Below are 17,409 nucleotides of genomic sequence, written 5' to 3'. Positions count from 1 at the left end.
ATCGGTGAAATTTAGTTCCCTCTGAAATTTGGTTATTGTGACATATATAAACATGTGTCACAATGACCAAATTCTGTAATAGCTTAAAAAAAAAAACAACCCACAGGCCATTCTGCGGTTGGGAAGTTATTTAACTGGAGGGGATTCCTGAGCAAATAATGTTCATGAAATCGCTCGCTTCGTGCAGTCAAGCAGACAGAGGAGGTCCGTGTGCGCATGCACAGGTTTGCTTTCTTCTTTTCCTTCTGCTTTTGGGTTTTACAGCAGCTGGCATCCAGTGTTGCGTTTCTGTCATCTACGGGTTTACCTTGAGCGTGCACTGACAGTTATATCATTCTGTAACTAAACGAACAGCTGATCACACTGAGGTGCTCACTGACCGCCGATATTTATTAATTTGGTCCTGCGTTTCCTTTCCTTCGCAACACAACATATTCTCGCTTTCTGTAACTGTAGTCAGTCTTTCGTGTTTCATTTGCGTCCTCCATTTTCCTCTCCTGTTTCAAATTTGTATCCCACAATGCCTTGTGCGAACGGGGAAAACCCACGACATGATGCATGACGTAATATCTTGAATTGTGTCATGGTGAAGCAAAAAAAATTAAATAATAATAATAAATAGCAGCAAATTTAGGGCCACATGGCCCTAAATTCATTAATTGTTCTCATTCTCATTATCTCTAGCCGCTTGATCCTGTTCTACAGGGTCGCAGGCAAGCCGGAGCCTATCCCAGCTGACTACGGGCGAAAGGCGGGGTACACCCTGGACAAGTCGCCAGGTCATCACAGGGCTGACACACAGACACAGACAACCATTCACACTCACATTCACACCTACGGTCAATTTAGAGTCACCAGTTAACCTAACCTGCATGTCTTTGGACTGTGGGGGAAACCGGAGCACCCGGAGGAAACCCACGCGGACACGGGGAGAACATGCAAACTCCACACAGAAAGGCCCTCGTCGGCCACGGGGCTCGAACCCGGACCTTCTTGCTGTGAGGCGACAGCGCTAACCACTACACCACCATGCTGCCCATTAATTGTTCTATTTTAAAAAAACTAATAAAATTGGACGTCTGTGATTCGAATTCAGTAGCTTTCAGTCCACTAAACAAAAATAATTGTGTGTCAGGGAAAATTCTTTTGATGACCTTAACTTGAAAAATCTGAAAGGCAGTCTAGCTTTAAAAGAACCATGGTCGACTTCTATCACGTGTTGATTGTACTGTCACTTCTTCTTGTTGCTTGTGAAGGCTGTATCCAATTTCTGGTTTAGGTGGCTCTTTGCGAAAGGGTTGAAAACCCTTGCATCACAAAATCCACGTTTCCCCATTTACCAAAAACCACGCGCACTAACATGCAATCAAGCTTCGTCAGAAGAATCGGCACTGCTCGTAAGAACTTCTCCTGCCAAAGTCTGAAGATGTGGCTCAACCTGGACATTGTGACATACATCCTTGAGAAGATTTACAAACGGGTCTCGTACATCATCATGCCGCCTATACACGAGGCCACCTTTCATACATGGCATGGCATGATCGATGTCAAATCTGTTACCACGAGGACATACTGATGGAAGCTACTTCAGTGTCCAGTGATATCTAAGCCTGAGCGCATCTCTCTTGTTCAGAGTGAAGTTTTCTGACTATAATGGCAATGTTGTTAACCAGCTTGATGCCCCCTTCATCCTACTTAGATCATTTGCTCCAAGTTGTTCTGGGTTCATGTTCTCACGGAGTTGCTGTAAGGTTGCATTATTCCATTCTTCTCTAGCTTTAATTGTGTTCCTCCTCGAAGTCTTGTGTTGTTCACTGTCTATTGGTGAAGTACTGTCTTGATTCTTAATGTTTGTGACCAGCTGTTGAGTAGCTACACGGGAGTTGGCAAACTCAAAATCAGCAACGTTCGAGAAGATCGTTATTGCCAAACCACCTTTCTTTACTGATAAAGAAAGCAGAAGTCATTCATCAGCAGGGCAAATATGACCCTCCGTGACTGCTGGAATAAAGATATTATCCACAATTTCATCCAGTCTCCATAGATACTGCTTAATGTTAGGCATCATTCTTATGTAATAGGTCACTTTATATCTGAACCCGCTCACGAGTGCTGCATAAGCTCCTTGTGGCTCTGATTTTGCAATCTTAGACAGTACAGTCAGTTGGTCACACCACGAGCTTACCAATCCTTCAGCATATTTGGAATGGCCACTCTCACTTCCAGTGTAGCCAGATAGATCATTTCTTCCTTCTGTTGTAACTTTAATGTTGGTATCTCTGAAGATTTGCTGTGCTTTCTCTTCTATCGTTGGCTTTACGACCAACCGCGACTTGGATGCATTTGGGTAATAACCCAACTTAGGACCCAAAGTCACAATATTATCCCACCAGCATCAAAGGTGTACTAACTCACCTGCACCACTCAAATCATCTATAAATGGTGCATGTTTCACTCTGAAGTCATCTAATATACTAGGTTTGATAACCTCCAACACAGGGATAATACCTATGGCATACACTGGCACTGCAAGATCATCACCTTGTTTGGTTCCTTCTGATTATAAAATTTCGATGTCACCAATAACAAATTGGCGAGATGGTGCGCAATAACAATTCCTGATGGAAATCTTCTGGTTAAGAGAGTTAAAGACGATATGAAGTTAAATGTGCAGCTTTTTCAAAATATAGAATCATATTTTGCATAGGGCGACACGGTGGTGTAGTGGTTAGCGCTGTCGCCTCACAGCAAGAAGGTCCTGGGCCCCGGGGCCGGCGAGGGCCTTTCTGTGCGGAGTTTGCATGTTCTCCCCGTGTCCGCGTGGGTTTCCTCCAGGTGCTCCGGTTTCCCCCACAGTCCAAAGACATGCAGGTTAGGTTAACTGGTGACTCTAAATTGACCGTAGGTGTGAATGTGAGTGTGAATGGTTGTCTGTGTCTATGTGTCAGCCCTGTGATGACCTGGCGACTTGTCCAGGGTGTACCCCGCCTTTCGCCCGTAGTCAGCTGGGATAGGCTCCAGCTTGCCTGCGAGTAGAACAGGATAAAGCTGCTACAGATAATGAGATGAGATGAGATATTTTGCATAGTTTGTACAGTTCTGAAAGAATGTTTATTTTTTTTAATCTTATATTAGTCTGTCTCTTTTTATATATACCCTTCTACCAAATTTATCCATTTTTATCTTCATTGATTTTATATTGTCTTGAGCAACTGGCACAAGAATTTCGTTCGGGATCAATATAGTTTATCTTAGCTCGATAAATGACTGATTGCAAATGTTTAAACATAATTAAACATTTACTATAAAATAATAATCCAAAATAATTAAATAATTTGCTGCATATAGCTATATTTTTACAATTTTGACAACTAGGTAAGACCCAAACTTGGGAATGTACTTTTCGAACTATTTACATGTGCGCACACACACACACACACACACACACACACACACACACACACACACACACACACACATTTGCCTTACTATCACTGTTAGGATCTTTCACTGACTTAATTATAAATAGAACGAAAACTAACAGTAATCTTCACCTCATTAATAAAAAAAAAATCATTTGGCTCTTTTATGCCGTTTTTTTTTTTTTTTTTGTAAAAGCTGATGTATTTGTATTAAAGGAAAAAAATACAGTTTTCGTCATGGGAACCAGCCAAAGGGCCAAATTGCCAGACTTGTGGGGACATTTGGTCCAACAACCTATGAAACGATCACACTGACTAAGCTAATAATACGACTTAGTTTTAATCAGGGCGGCACGGTGGTGTAGTGGTTAGCGCTGCCGCCTCACAGCAAGAAGGTCCGGGCTCGAGCCCAGCAGCCGACGTGGGCCTTTCTGTGTGGAGTTTGCATGTTCTCCCCGTGTCCGCGTGGGTTTCCTCCGGGTGCTCCGGTTTCCCCCACAGCCCAAAGACATGCAGGTTAGGTTAACTGGTGACTCTAAATTGAGCGTAGGTGTGAATGTGAGTGTGAATGGTTGTCTGTGTCTATGTGTCAGCCCTGTGATGACCTGGCGACTTGTCCAGGGTGTACCCCGCCTTTCGCCCGTAGTCAGCTGGGATAGGCTCCAGCTTGCCTGCGACCCTGTACAGGATAAGCGGTTACAGATAACGGATGGATGGATGGATGGATAGTTTTAATCACAAACATCCAGTGCACAGAATAAACGTGTGTCAGCATGACAGTACCTCCACAAAGTTAATAATTACAAAGCAGAGCCAATAAAACTGGTCTGAGATCAGCAGTCTCGAGTTCCCGAATATCCCTGTGGTCCACAGCTGCCCTTTCTGCCCTCCACTGAGCTAGTGTGCGTCATGCCCTGCTGCTCCTGCTCCTCTCTCCACCATCACTGTGCAGGAAAGCCACCGACTGTACAGTAGTGCTCACTCAAAAGAGAGGACTCTGAGACGTGAGTGATGAGCGGTGTTCTTTCTGAACTTTCATTATTGTCAGTTGAGCCGCTGGAGACTTAACCAGAAATAGAAAATAAACATTTCCTCATAGAAAGTCTCACCATATCAACAATCTTGTTTTTTGTTAATCATCTGTTTACGTGGTGCATCCACCGTACGAGTCCCTGTGCAAGTTTACAGAAACGTTCATGTAGAAACACGCATATAAACCTGCGATGCGCCTTCAGCACTTACTGACCAATCAGAATCGAGAATGTTTAAGTGCTGTGGTATATAAAGGGAGTTTGGTTCAGTTACCCACTGAGTATAAATCAAAAGGTAGGAAAAGCGTTATTAAATATAATAGCTGGAGAGACAGTATGAACCTTATGACTCGTGTAATGCACCGTGCAATCTTATGGAGGGAATTAATCCAGTCGTATGACTGTTGATGGGCCTACTGAAGCAAGAACAAGTTAATGTATTATGATTAATTATTTTCATACGCACCAAGATTTGTTTGATGTCTGTAGACATGAAACAGATGCAACCATGAGCACAAAGCGAGACAGAGGCCAGGCCTCTCTTAGCACACCAGGAACGTCTTCCAGTGAGCTTACAGCTTGAACGCCAACATGCTTACGCAGCTAACCACCGACATTTGGAAGCATGAGGCGATTTCACTGGAACTAAACCTTCGATTTGCCTCCAGAGACACTGCTTCCCTCTGAGACCCCATGAGCAGCAGCAGGGCAGGTTTGGCGCTGTACAAGTTGGCATCTTATCTGGCCAGTGAATGGCCTATTTGTCTTGAGCTCAAGGCCAGAGCTTTGAATCTGCGCACAGCTCAAATAAAGTCCAAGGCCGTGTGAGAGAGAGAGAGAGAGAGAGAGAGAGAAGGGGGGGGCTCGGAGAGTGCTATCTGCAAAAGCGGAGCAAGATTGGTAAGACTAAACACACACACACACACTGATGCATATGCCTTAGAGAGGAGCATCTGGCTTGAAAGCAGAGATGGATGTGTGCTGCAGCAGAAGGTCAGGGATGGGCGCTGATTTACACCAGTGTGCTGATCGCTTGGCAAGGTTGCAGTCAAAACACGAGTTAGTTTATGAAGGCTGAATGGATGCAAACACACAGGCCAATGCGCGGAGATAGCCTCAAACACACACACACACGAAGAGTTAATGATTACAGTGACGGCACAGTTAGAGCAAAGAAACAGAGGTGGCAATGTTTTCGGGTCTCCATGAAAAATGCATCATCATGAAACCAGCCCTGAGCAGAATGCTAATAAGCAAAAGCCTGTGATCTCGCTGACCTCAAAATGACTCCACGTGACCCCTGTACTGTTCCTATCTCTCGCCCACACACTTCAACTCCTAGTGCTGGTCTAGCCTCACCCTCCCTTACTCGGATCGTACTCTAATTAGGGATAAAATTAGCTCATGTTTAAAGTCTTTCGTTTTCTGCGAAGCTGCGTTGCGACAGTGTCTGTTGTTAAAAGCGCTATACAAATAAACTTGACGTGACTTGACTTGACTAATCCTTACCTCGGAAATCACACATTTTCAAACACCATGCTCGTCTCAGATCAGTGCCTCGGGACATGATGTGACTGATGATGACTTTATAACAGTTGACTTTTCAAATATGATTAATCAGGAGGTGTTGCTTAATAACTACTTATTAACTGAGCGTGAGATCTTTACGGGAAAACATCAGACCGAGGTCTTGACAGTACGGACCGAGCCGTAGGTGAGGGCCGTACAGAAAGACCGAGGTGTGATATTTTCCTGTAAAGACCAAACAAGCGAGGTTAATAAAGACTTTATTATATGGCTTTTTTATTTCTAATATTAGAATAGACGGGGCGGCACGGTGGTGTAGTGGTTAGCACTGTCGCCTCACAGTGAGAAGGTCCGGGTTCGAGCCCCGTGGTCGGCGAGGGCCTTTCTGTGTGGAGTTTGCATGTTCTCCCCGTGTCCGCGTGGGTTTCCTCCGGGTGCTCCGGTTTCCCCCACAGTCCAAAGACATGCAGGTTAGGTTAACTGGTGACTCTAAATTGAGCGTAGGTGTGAATGTGAGTGTGAATGGTTGTCTGTGTCTATGTGTCAGCCCTGTGATGACCTGGCGACTTGTTCAGGGTGTACCCCGCCTTTCGCCCGTAGTCAGCTGGGATAGGCTCCAGCTTGCCTGCGACCCTGTAGAACAGGATAAAGCAGCCAGAGATGATGAGATGAGATGAGAATAGACGGTCATTATAATGATCTGTGACGCTGCTTTCAGTCATGTTATATTTGTAACGTAGTTGAGTCACGCATGCAGAAGAAACGGCTAGCGGTTTCAAAACTGAATTTCTGTTAGCGGTTTCTGAATGCTCTTCGTTGCTCATTTCTTGAATAACTCGGTGACTCTTGTTTGTCTTTGGGTTTCAGTCATTTTTTATTCCGTTTTGATTTCCAATTAATCTTCTGTTGTCATTTTGTTTTTGTTTTTTTGCAACGTTGAAAGCCGGCGGCACGGTGGTGTAGTGGTTAGCGCTGTTGCCTCACAGCAAGAAGGTCCGGGTTCGAGCCCCGTGGCCGACGAGGGCCTTTCTGTGTGGAGTTTGCATGTTCTCCCCGTGTCCGCGTGGGTTTCCTCCGGGTGCTCCGGTTTCCCCCACAGTCCAAAGACATGCAGGTTAGGTTAACTGGTGACTCTAAATTGAGCGTAGGTGTGAATGTGAGTGTGAATGGTTGTCTGTGTCTATGTGTCAGCCCTGTGATGACTTGGCGACTTGCCCAGGGTGTACCCCGCCTTTCTCCTGTAGTCAGCTGGGATAGGCTCCAACTTGCCTGCGACCCTGTAGAACAGGATAAAGCGGCTAGAGATAATGAGATGAGATGAGATGAGATGAAAGCCGGCGCCTTGGAAAGAAAGTCTGTAATTGCCCACATGCATTACGGGAAAATTCTGCCCGCCAAGGAACCAATCAGAACGCACGATTTTACCGGAAGTAGCTAGTGCCATATAATAACTTTCTATAACATCAGCGCTGACCGTAATTTTGGCTGTAGTTGAAATCACAGGTTTATATTAACGCGTTCATTCTAGTAAATTAATGCAGATGCTTAACATAAATTCAATTTAATAACAAAGACTTTTAAAAGTTGTTTACCAAAGAGCATATCTAATTGAAGCTTTTATGTTGAAGTCACGTTAAACTCTGTAACACGACAAGTTGTGTTTTCTCCATCTTATCAACTTCAGGACAGAAAAAAGAGAGGCTGGTGATGGAACAGCCATTTATAGCTGCTTTAACACTGCAAGTGAAAACAGGAGCTTAGTTTATTCGCAAACATTCAATATCATTAAATTATTATACTCACGGGCCACTTTTTCCATGGAATAAAAACATGTATTCTATTCCCTTCTAGTGGGTTTAGTGATGGCATGCAATATTGTTATCATATCGCTTATCCTCCGTGTATTACACCACTCTCCCCAATGGAGAATGAGCGTGCAATATTGTTACAATATTGCACGTTGTCAAAACAGCATGACGTCACACTTCGGAGCTCATGCAAAGATCCAGTGACAAAACTTTTCTGCTGCGCATGTGCACAATCATGTCTTTGTCGACCGGGAAAGAGAGAAGATGCAGTGCTCGGTTTAAGCACTAAATAAATAAGCTGAAAACTGAAACTAAATATGCACTGAACACCTGAAAGGCTACCAAAACTTCATTATATATTCTTGACGCATATTTACAGGAGAAAAACATACCAATGGACATCGATAAACTGGAAAAGAGACACGTCGGAGACATAAAACTTCTGCGCTAGCGAGTGACTGATGGTTTGTACACAAACATGGCTGCGAGGTTTGCTTCATTAAAAGCGGAAGATTTAGAGAGAATTTTGAAACAGAAAGACGCGCTGAACACCAGAAAGGCTACCAAAACTTCACCGGATATTCTTCAGGCATATTTACAAGAGAAAAACAGACCAACGGACATCGAAAAACTGGAAAAGAGAGCAATAGCGGAAATATTGGCAAAGCTCTACTTGGAGGTGAGGAAAAGTGACGGAGACTTTTGCAAGAGGACTTCACTCGTGGACTTCACTCAGCAAAGCCCTTTTGTTTTGAACAACTGCAATGTAACAATTAACTACGACCAAAAGTAACTGTGAACTTGAACTGTCTACCTGTATAGAGCTTGTATATAATGCTGTGTTCACACTTATACCGGTACGAAAGTGGTATAACTGTATCGATACAAAGTATACCGGTACAGTTTAGTGCATCTGTCCACACTAGCGAGAAATGTTTGTGGTTTTCTTTCACGGTAGTTGAAATGCGCGTGCGCGAAATGTTTCCGTGGTTACCGAGTAACTTCCTTCCGAGAATATGGCGGATGAAACAACGTGTGTGTGCTTTTTGTTGTCAGTGTACAGTCTGTATTTCTGGTGGTCATTTATTCAGTTGAATCGTATAAAACGCGCGAGGCAGTTGAGAAAGGAACAAACAAATCTCCGTTCTTCACTATTTTATTCAGCGAAGACATCGATTGAGGTGTGTGACTTTGCGCATGCACATTATATTTGTATCGATACAGAGCCGCTTCATCTGTCCACACTACAGCGAAGCGCTACAGTACCGATACTGTACCGGTACGAAACCCATACATTTGTGGGTTTCGTACCGATACAGTTATACCGCTACAGTACCGGTATAGTTGCTAGTGTGGACAGGTGTTGCGGTACGAAAGTAGTTTCGTATCGGTACAAAATCCCTAGTGTGGACAGGGTATAAGTTGGGTTGTTGTTCAGGCCGTTTTGGACTTGTACCATTTTTATTGTTAGAACTTTGACTTTGTACAGTACATTGGATCGACAGAACATTGAATTACATTCAATCAGAATCAGCATTCAATATTGGTAAGTTACCGCCCTGTTCTTAACTTTTTGTAAAATCTATAATTGTTCTATCAAATATGTATATAATAATAATAATAATAATAATAATGGCTGGGCTTTTTTTCATGGTATATCAGATATATTCCATTCAGCTAGCATGATATTGAACGAGTCTTTGACTCGTTCATTATCATGCTAGCTGAATGGAATATATCTGATATACCACTCAAAGCCAACCAGTGTTATTTAAATGTAACATCTGTCCATCATCTATGCTGCTTATCCATCCGAGTTGTGAGGGAAGATGGAGTCAATCCTAGCTGACTTCAGGTGAGAGGCGGGGTGTACACCCTATCCTGGGCAGGTCACCAATCTATTGCAGGAGTCACACAGAGACAAACAACCATTCACACCTATGGGCAACTTGGAGTAACCGGATGACTTAGGCTACATCCACACGACAACGGCAACGAGATTAAAAAAAATATATATCGCGTCCACATGGGCAACGGATCAGTAAAATATCAGGTCCATATGGCAACGCAACGCTTGCTGAAAACGATGCAACACACATGCCACACCTCTAGGTGCGCTGTAAGACGGTCCCATTGGAGACACCAGAATAATAGAAGAAGTAAGGACGCATGCGCATAAACTATTATGCGCGAGACTTCATATTAGCCAAGTCAGAAAAATCTGTTCGTAAAATTACGTTATAATGACCAAATACAATGAAAAGTATTTTTCCAGTCTTACCTGTGAAAGGTAATCCCATGTGATCTCGTTTGGACGGTAAACCTGTTGGTACAGTTAAACGCAGCACATGAATGAGGCATCTTTATTCTCCGCTTTGCCCCATCCAATATGGCGGCGAGGATGACGTATGATTCTCCGCGGAAGGCGGCGTCTTTAATGGTCCAGAATAAATTGAATGCTACACGTTGATGGATTAATTTGTTCTTCTACGCCCTTTTTGAGGAATGTATTGTAGGACTTAAACCAACATCTGAAGAGGTGAGATTGCTCCTTTTTTCCCCCTGTTTTTGCTGGCGGGATTGACTCTGCCCTAAGGGCTATTTTCTCTCTCTCTCTCTCTCTCTCTCTCTCTCTCACTTTGCACCATTACACAATAAATATTCACAGTGAAAATATTTTGTAAGCGCGTTTCATGAACCAAGTTATAGGATTTGTTGACAACTCGCATCGAGTTCATTACACTTCTACCCGGCGTGAAGCACGTGGTTGTGACGTCATCATAAACAAATCCGTTCTACTCATCCAGACGACTTCGGAACGGCGCCATTGCCAGATCTTTCCACTCTGGAACCCGTTCTCAAAAGATTTAGTTTTGGGGCACCCAAAACGCCGGTGCCGTGTGGACGCCAGGCCAAAACGATAAACAATTTTATCAGATTCACCTGAATCCGTTGCTGTGTGGACAGGGCCTTAATCCGCATATCTTTGGACTGTATGAGGAAAATTGAGCACCCAGAGGAAACCTATGCAGGCAATGGGCAGAACATGCAAACTCTACACAGAAAGGCCCCACTCAGCTGCGAGGTTCGAACCTAGAACCTTCCTGCTGCGAGGCAACAGTGCTAGCCACTGCACCACCCATAAATTTAACAATAAAAAGTAGGAAGTCTCATCATCTGTAGCCACTTTATCCTGTTCTACAGGGTCGCAGGCAAGCTGGAGCCTATCCCAGCTGACTACGGGCGAAAGGCGGGGTACACCCTGGACAAGTCGCCAGGTCATCACAGGGCTGACACATAGACACAGACAACCATTCACACTCACATTCACACCTACGGTCAATTTAGAGTCACCAGTTAACCTAACCTGCATGTCTTTGGACTGTGGGGGAAACCAGAGCACCCGGAGGAAACCCACGCAGACACGGGGAGAACATGCAAACTCCACACAGAAAGGCCCTCGCCAGCCATGGGGCTCGAACCCAGGACCTTCTTGCTGTGAGGCGACAGCGCTAACCACTACACCACCGTGCCGCCCGCAAAGTAGGAAGTGTCATTCTTTAATAAATTAAAAAGTTGGCATTTTGCTGTTGGAGAGAGGACTTCAGGATGTGCGGCTACAAGAAAATAATCAACCCCAGGGTGGAAATGCATCGCCTCTGCCAAATGAATAAATGTAAATATAAAACTCATCCCCACATCCCTGATGAGGCCTGCAGGACCAGATGCTATAAATAAGCTCCAGAGGAGGGAGGCTTTAATTAAATATGACGTAATGTGATCTGGGTTCTGCTGAGTGTGACAGCAGACAGACTATCCCTACACATCCGTTATCATTACCGCTAAACGCTCCTGCAGCACTGAAACTCGACCATGCTGTTATGACAACAGGGTCAAAGGGCAAGCATGAGAGGGGGGATTAATACAATGGAATGGATACTGGAAACAGTTATTACCAATAATGAAATACATCGATAAAAGCCTCTGTAGTCCTCTGAGACACACAGACCAAATACTACATATGCATAACAGGCATAAATCAGCCAACCAAACCAAAACGCGCCACTTGTTCCGATATGGCCAAAATCATAAAATGTAACTGAACGAATTAAGATATAGTGAAGCAGCGAGTATAAATGGGAGTAGAGGTATAAATAAGGTCAAGGCTTGACCAAATGGCTGAGCTTAAGCATCATCTAGCTCGGTGGTTTCCATCTGACACACATCGCCATGATATACTGCAGCACTTTTGAATTCTTCACAAGGCGTTAATTAATTTTCCACAGCGTCAGCTGTAACAGTAGTTCCAGCTGTAATTCAAAGGACGTTATCGTTTCTAGTCTGAATAATCTAAAGCAAATAAATAAATAAGTTGAATCTGGTTTTTTTTATATGGTGAAGCCTTCTGTAAGGACACGTTTGTTTAACATTTATGGAAGGAGTCTCTAGCGGGGTGGCACGGTGGTGTAGTGATTAGCGCTGTCGCCTCACAGCAAGAAGGTCCTGGGTTCGAGCCCCGTGGCTGGCGAGGGCCTTTCTGTGCGGAGTTTGCATGTTCTCCCCGTGTCCGCGTGGGTTTCCTCCGGGTGCTCCAGTTTCCCCCACAGTCCAAAGACGTGCAGGTTAGGTTAACTGGTGACTCTAAATTGACCGTAGGTGTGAATGTGAGTGTGAATGGTTGTCTGTGTCTATGTGTCAGCCCTGTGATGACCTGGCGACTTGTCCAGGGTGTACCCCGCCTTTCGCCCGTAGTCAGCTGGGATAGGCTCCTGCGACCCTGTAGAACAGGATAAAGCGGCTAGAGATAATGAGATGAGTCTCTAGTGTCAGCACTTTGTTTTTCCACCACAGGAAAGTCTTCAGCGTTTTGTACTTTGTCATTAACTTCATGACAGAGAGAAGGAGATGGTGGTGAAAGAACGACTGTTAATAGCTGCTATAACACAAGTTATGACAGGAACTAATGTGACTCGTGTTGTGGACGTTCCACCACATCAGATATAAATAGAAATGGTTGGAACGTAGGACGTGGTGTTCAGAAACCAATTAAAACTTACAATTGCTGGGATGTAAGAAGAAGAAGAAAAAAAACACTTCAGGATGTGCTGTGCTGTTATAGGAAAATAATCCACTATGCTTCATGGCAGGCCGTAATTACGTGATCTTATTGTTTTTTTGTTTTCGTGGTTTGTTCAACATTCTGCTTAGTACCAGTGGTTTATAAAGATTATAAAGTAGACGTGACCAGCGATCAGAGCTATGCGAGTCCAGCTCTAAGCCCAGCACCCAGGTGACTGTATGATGGATAACGCTGGCACGAGGTTTGGCGCCTATGGAAGGTTAAAGTGCCAGCTGAGAAGACTGGTCTGCATTCCAACCCCTCCTTTCTCCTGTAATAGCTTCCACATTTCACTCCTCCTCCTTGAAAAGGGCTGTGCCAGCCAATGTCAAAACAACACAACAGAAGCCACAGTGCATGACTACAGAGAAGATCTCATGGAGCTAAAACACCTCAGTCCATTCCTAAGTGCCTGTTTTGCTTCAGGCTGGTTCAGTTGATGATGAATGCCTGAGCGATGAGGCCTTCATGCACCTAATGTTAGATCTTTAATCAACTGTAGTGGGCAAACCAGGATCTTTATCTCAGACACTCTGATGCTTTTTCATCACGCTTCATTCTTTCCTCCTCTCTCTCCTGTGTTTACCCGGAATAAATCACACTAATAAAAACGTCAGGACGGTGGAGATGTTCGTGTTTCTGTGCCATCGTGAGCAATACTCCTCATCCTGTCACGTATTCTTGTTACTTAAAGTGGAAAGCATGAGACGACAAGCCTGATTTGATGGAAAAAAACTAAGACTTAAATGTGATTAAGGGCTTATTTATGATGACAAATGATAAATGGGTTACTATTATTGTGCCTACGCAAGCAGGTCCAAACACTACCATATCAAGCAGAACTTTTTTTTTTTTGCTTCATGTTACATAAAGAAGCACCTTTCAGTCCATTGTAAATATATAAAAACAAAATATATAATTATCTGTATATGTGTGCATGCACCGATCCAGGAAAAAATACACAAGCTTCCAAGCCGAAAACAGCAGCACAATACAAACATGAATTACTGTGTTTTAAAACGTGCAAATGAGGCAATATAGTGGCGATCAACCTCTGCTGAACCCTTCCAGCTCACATACACACACAGACACACACACAGACACAGAGCCAGACGTCAACGATCACCATGGAGACCGTTTAACCCCTTCATGACCTCCACGGTCTGGTCACTGGTTGAACTACAGTAGCGTCATCCTGGCTCTTCGAGGAACATTAGCGTAGATTAAGACTGAAAGAGTTTGAGAATTTGCCCTGGTTCTTTCTGAGCCTTAATGTTGGCACTCAGCTGATTGAAAGCACTGCTTCATTCATGCTCTCAGACGCACTTCCAGGGAAAGAATAACACACACTTAGCAGCTCTAGGATCCAAATTTGGTCATTATTTAATCGGCTCTCGACTCAGATTTCTTACTAAGAACCCGTTTACAGATCTATAATACACTTGGATCTGAGGGAACAGAACCTTCTGCTGTAATATTTTTGGAAACTGTGAACATCTCTAAACGCCAGAGCATTTTTAAACAAAAAATATATGAGTCTGCAGATGGATACAGGACTTCCTTTAAGCCTGGTTATTTTATTATGATGTCTAAAACATTCCTGAAGGTGTGCTGTTATAGGAAAATAATCCACAACAGAGTGATGTGATGTAGTCCAACACTCTCCAGACGGAAAACTCTGACACTGGAAACTCCTTCCATAAGTCTCATCTCATCTCATCTCATTATCTCTAGCTGCTTTATCCTGTTCTACAGGGTCGCAGGCAAGCTGGAGCCTATCCCAGCTGACTACGGGCGAAAGGCGGGGTACACCCTGGACAAGTCGCCAGGTCATCACAGGGCTGACACATAGACACAGACAACCATTCACACTCACATTCACACCTACGGTCAATTTAGAGTCACCAGTTAACCTAACCTGCATGTCTTTGGACTGTGAGGGAAACCGGAGCACCCGGAGGAAACCCACGCGGACACGGGGAGAACATGCAAACTCTGCACAGAAAGGCCCTCGCCGGCCTCGGGGCTCGAACCCGGACCTTCTTGCTGTGAGGCGACAGCGCTAACCACTACACCACCGTGCCACCCCCTCCATAATCCATACCATAATTATATATGTTTTTCTTTGTTAAATAACAAATCCATTTATTACTGGTCCTAGATTATGAAGACCATCCACCATACAAGTGAATGAGGTGTTACTATAGCAACCGTAACACATTAATAGAGTATTAATAGCAAATTAATCAACACCAATCAGATTCGTGAATTTATATCTCATCTCATCTCATCATTAATTATAATTATATTTTGATGTAATGCACCACTTTTTGTTACTGCAGTATCATACAAATGTTTTAATACGCCACTACATTTAATAACCATCACTGTTCCAGATTAAAATACTGGAATAAAAAATTTAGGGTGTTTTTATTTTTTAAATTACTCAGTGATAATCTCTAACATGGAATGAAATCTGTATGAGACCATGATGATCAAGGTAGTTCAACTGGGTTAGCGAACACTTATCCTGGTCTAAACATAATGAGCCAAGTTTATTAAAATGACTGAACGTAAATCATGTAAATATTAGCTGGTATCATCGGCTAGCCCGGAAATAAAAGTACCAAACTGTACCTTTCCATGTTGCCGTCTTGGTACCATCAAATGTGAGCGTTTTGTATCTTTAGTATGCAGCTTTTAGTATGTAGTGGTCCAATTTTACAGAATATAAAATATACAAAGCATGTTCTTTTCCTGGTAACACTCCAATAACAAAGAAAAGTAAGTTTGGTACCTTTAATTCTGAGTGCACTTGGTGCTAAACTGTACCTTATGGCTGTGGTGGTTCCATTGATGGTGCATGTTTTGTACCTTTAATATGTATTTTTTTAACGTGTAAAGATGTGTACAGTATAGAAGGCGGAATTAGTTTTTAGAGTATAAAGCTTTAAAAGGTATAGCCTAATACAGCGTTTCTCAACTTTTTTTCAGTCACGGCACCCTTCAGAAGTATGCAAATTCTCAAGGCACCCCTGTATAAAATATACGCAGTCGCGCTGACCATACGCTGACCCCGGCAGTGACGTTGTGACATGGGAAAGGGGGCCGTAAGACAAATTTCGATGATGCATGAGGTGGCGATGATCTGCATTAGTGTAACTATCGTTTTTTGGAATTTTAATTCATTTTATTTGTTTCAATGTCTCATCTCATTATCTGTAGCCGCTTTATCCTGTTCTACAGGGTCGCAGGCAAGCTGGAGCCTATCCCAGCTGACTACGGGCGAAAGGCGGGGTACACCCTGGACAAGTCGCCAGGTCATCACAGGGCTGACACATAGACACAGACAACCATTCACACCTACGGCCAATTTAGAGCCACCAGTTAACCTAACCTGCATGTCTTTGGACTGTGGGGGAAACCGGAGCACCCGGAGGAAACCCACGCGGACACGGGGAGAACATGCAAACTCCACACAGAAAGGCCCTCGCCGGCCACGGGGCTCGAACTCGGACCTTCTTGCTGTGAGGTGACAGCGCTAACCACTACACCACCGTGCCGCCTTGTTTCAATGTTAGAATATACACAGTAATTTTTTGACAGCACCCCGGTTGAGAAAGGCTGGCCTAATACAGTACATCCACCTTTCTAGGTAAAAACCCCCACAAATTAAAGGAACAAAGGTGTACGCTTGTGAGTACCACCACAGCAACAAAGAAAAGTAGTTTGATAACAGCAAATTAAACTGTACCTTTAATTGTCCTTATGGTGGTACCGTCAAGGGTCCATCTTTCGCACCTTTAACATGCGTGTTTAAAAACGACTGATGGTACACAAACGGGTCAGAATAAAGCTGTAAATTCGTAGCGGTAAAAGAAACTCATTGAGGGTACGAACGGTGTCGCCTTGTTGGCACCACGGCAGGCGAGAAGGTACAGTCGAGCACCGCTGTCCTAATCAGAGTGCGATGTCCCCATACTGAGTCAGCGAGGGTGTAAAAGGTTTGTTTGGCCGACTTGTGGCCTGGCGGGTCGGTGTGAAGCCTGGAAGGAATTATAGCTGTGAATCTGTCTCTTTAAGATCCGCCCTGCAGGCTCTTTAAAGCCCAGGCTGCACCTGTGTGGCCCGGACACAGCCTCAGTGTGCAGCACCGGGTCCGGTAAGAGCTGTCGGTTGAGCGTGAGGCCTGGGATCCGCAGGGTCACCGACTTCTTCCTGAAGCTCCACAGCTCACTCGAGACCGCAGGGGCTGCAGGAAACCCGGCGGCCGCGTCCGGAACCGCGCACTGCCGCCCGCCGCACTCAACCACACAGCCACGGCTGGTAACTATGGCAACCTACGGACGGTTATTTTGGCACACTTGCATATTGAGTGCGGCGGTACCGAGGCTCGGTATCGGGACACAGCAGCCTGCGATATGAAGCGACTCAGAAATGTGACAAAACGGTGTTTACCTTCGAATAAACTCGACGAGAATGAAGACCGGGGAAATGTCAAG

General features: G+C 44.3%; 1 protein-coding gene across 1 annotated transcript in view; it reads right to left on the bottom strand.

Moving 5' to 3' along the window:
- zmp:0000001174 (retinoic acid-induced protein 2) overlaps positions 1 to 17,409 on the bottom strand; it is a 29,410-nt gene that overhangs the window by 11,635 nt on the left and 366 nt on the right. The window contains exon 1 of the mRNA XM_060936810.1: positions 17,366 to 17,409. This exon is cut by the window's right edge and continues 366 nt beyond it. The gene's annotated coding sequence lies outside the window, so the exon portion shown is untranslated. The remainder of the gene's footprint in view (positions 1 to 17,365) is intronic.

The sequence above is a fragment of the Neoarius graeffei genome, chromosome 13, assembly GCF_027579695.1.
Source record: "Neoarius graeffei isolate fNeoGra1 chromosome 13, fNeoGra1.pri, whole genome shotgun sequence".
Taxonomy (NCBI): Eukaryota; Metazoa; Chordata; class Actinopteri; order Siluriformes; family Ariidae; genus Neoarius; species Neoarius graeffei.
This window is presented reverse-complemented; position numbering and strand designations above follow the sequence as displayed.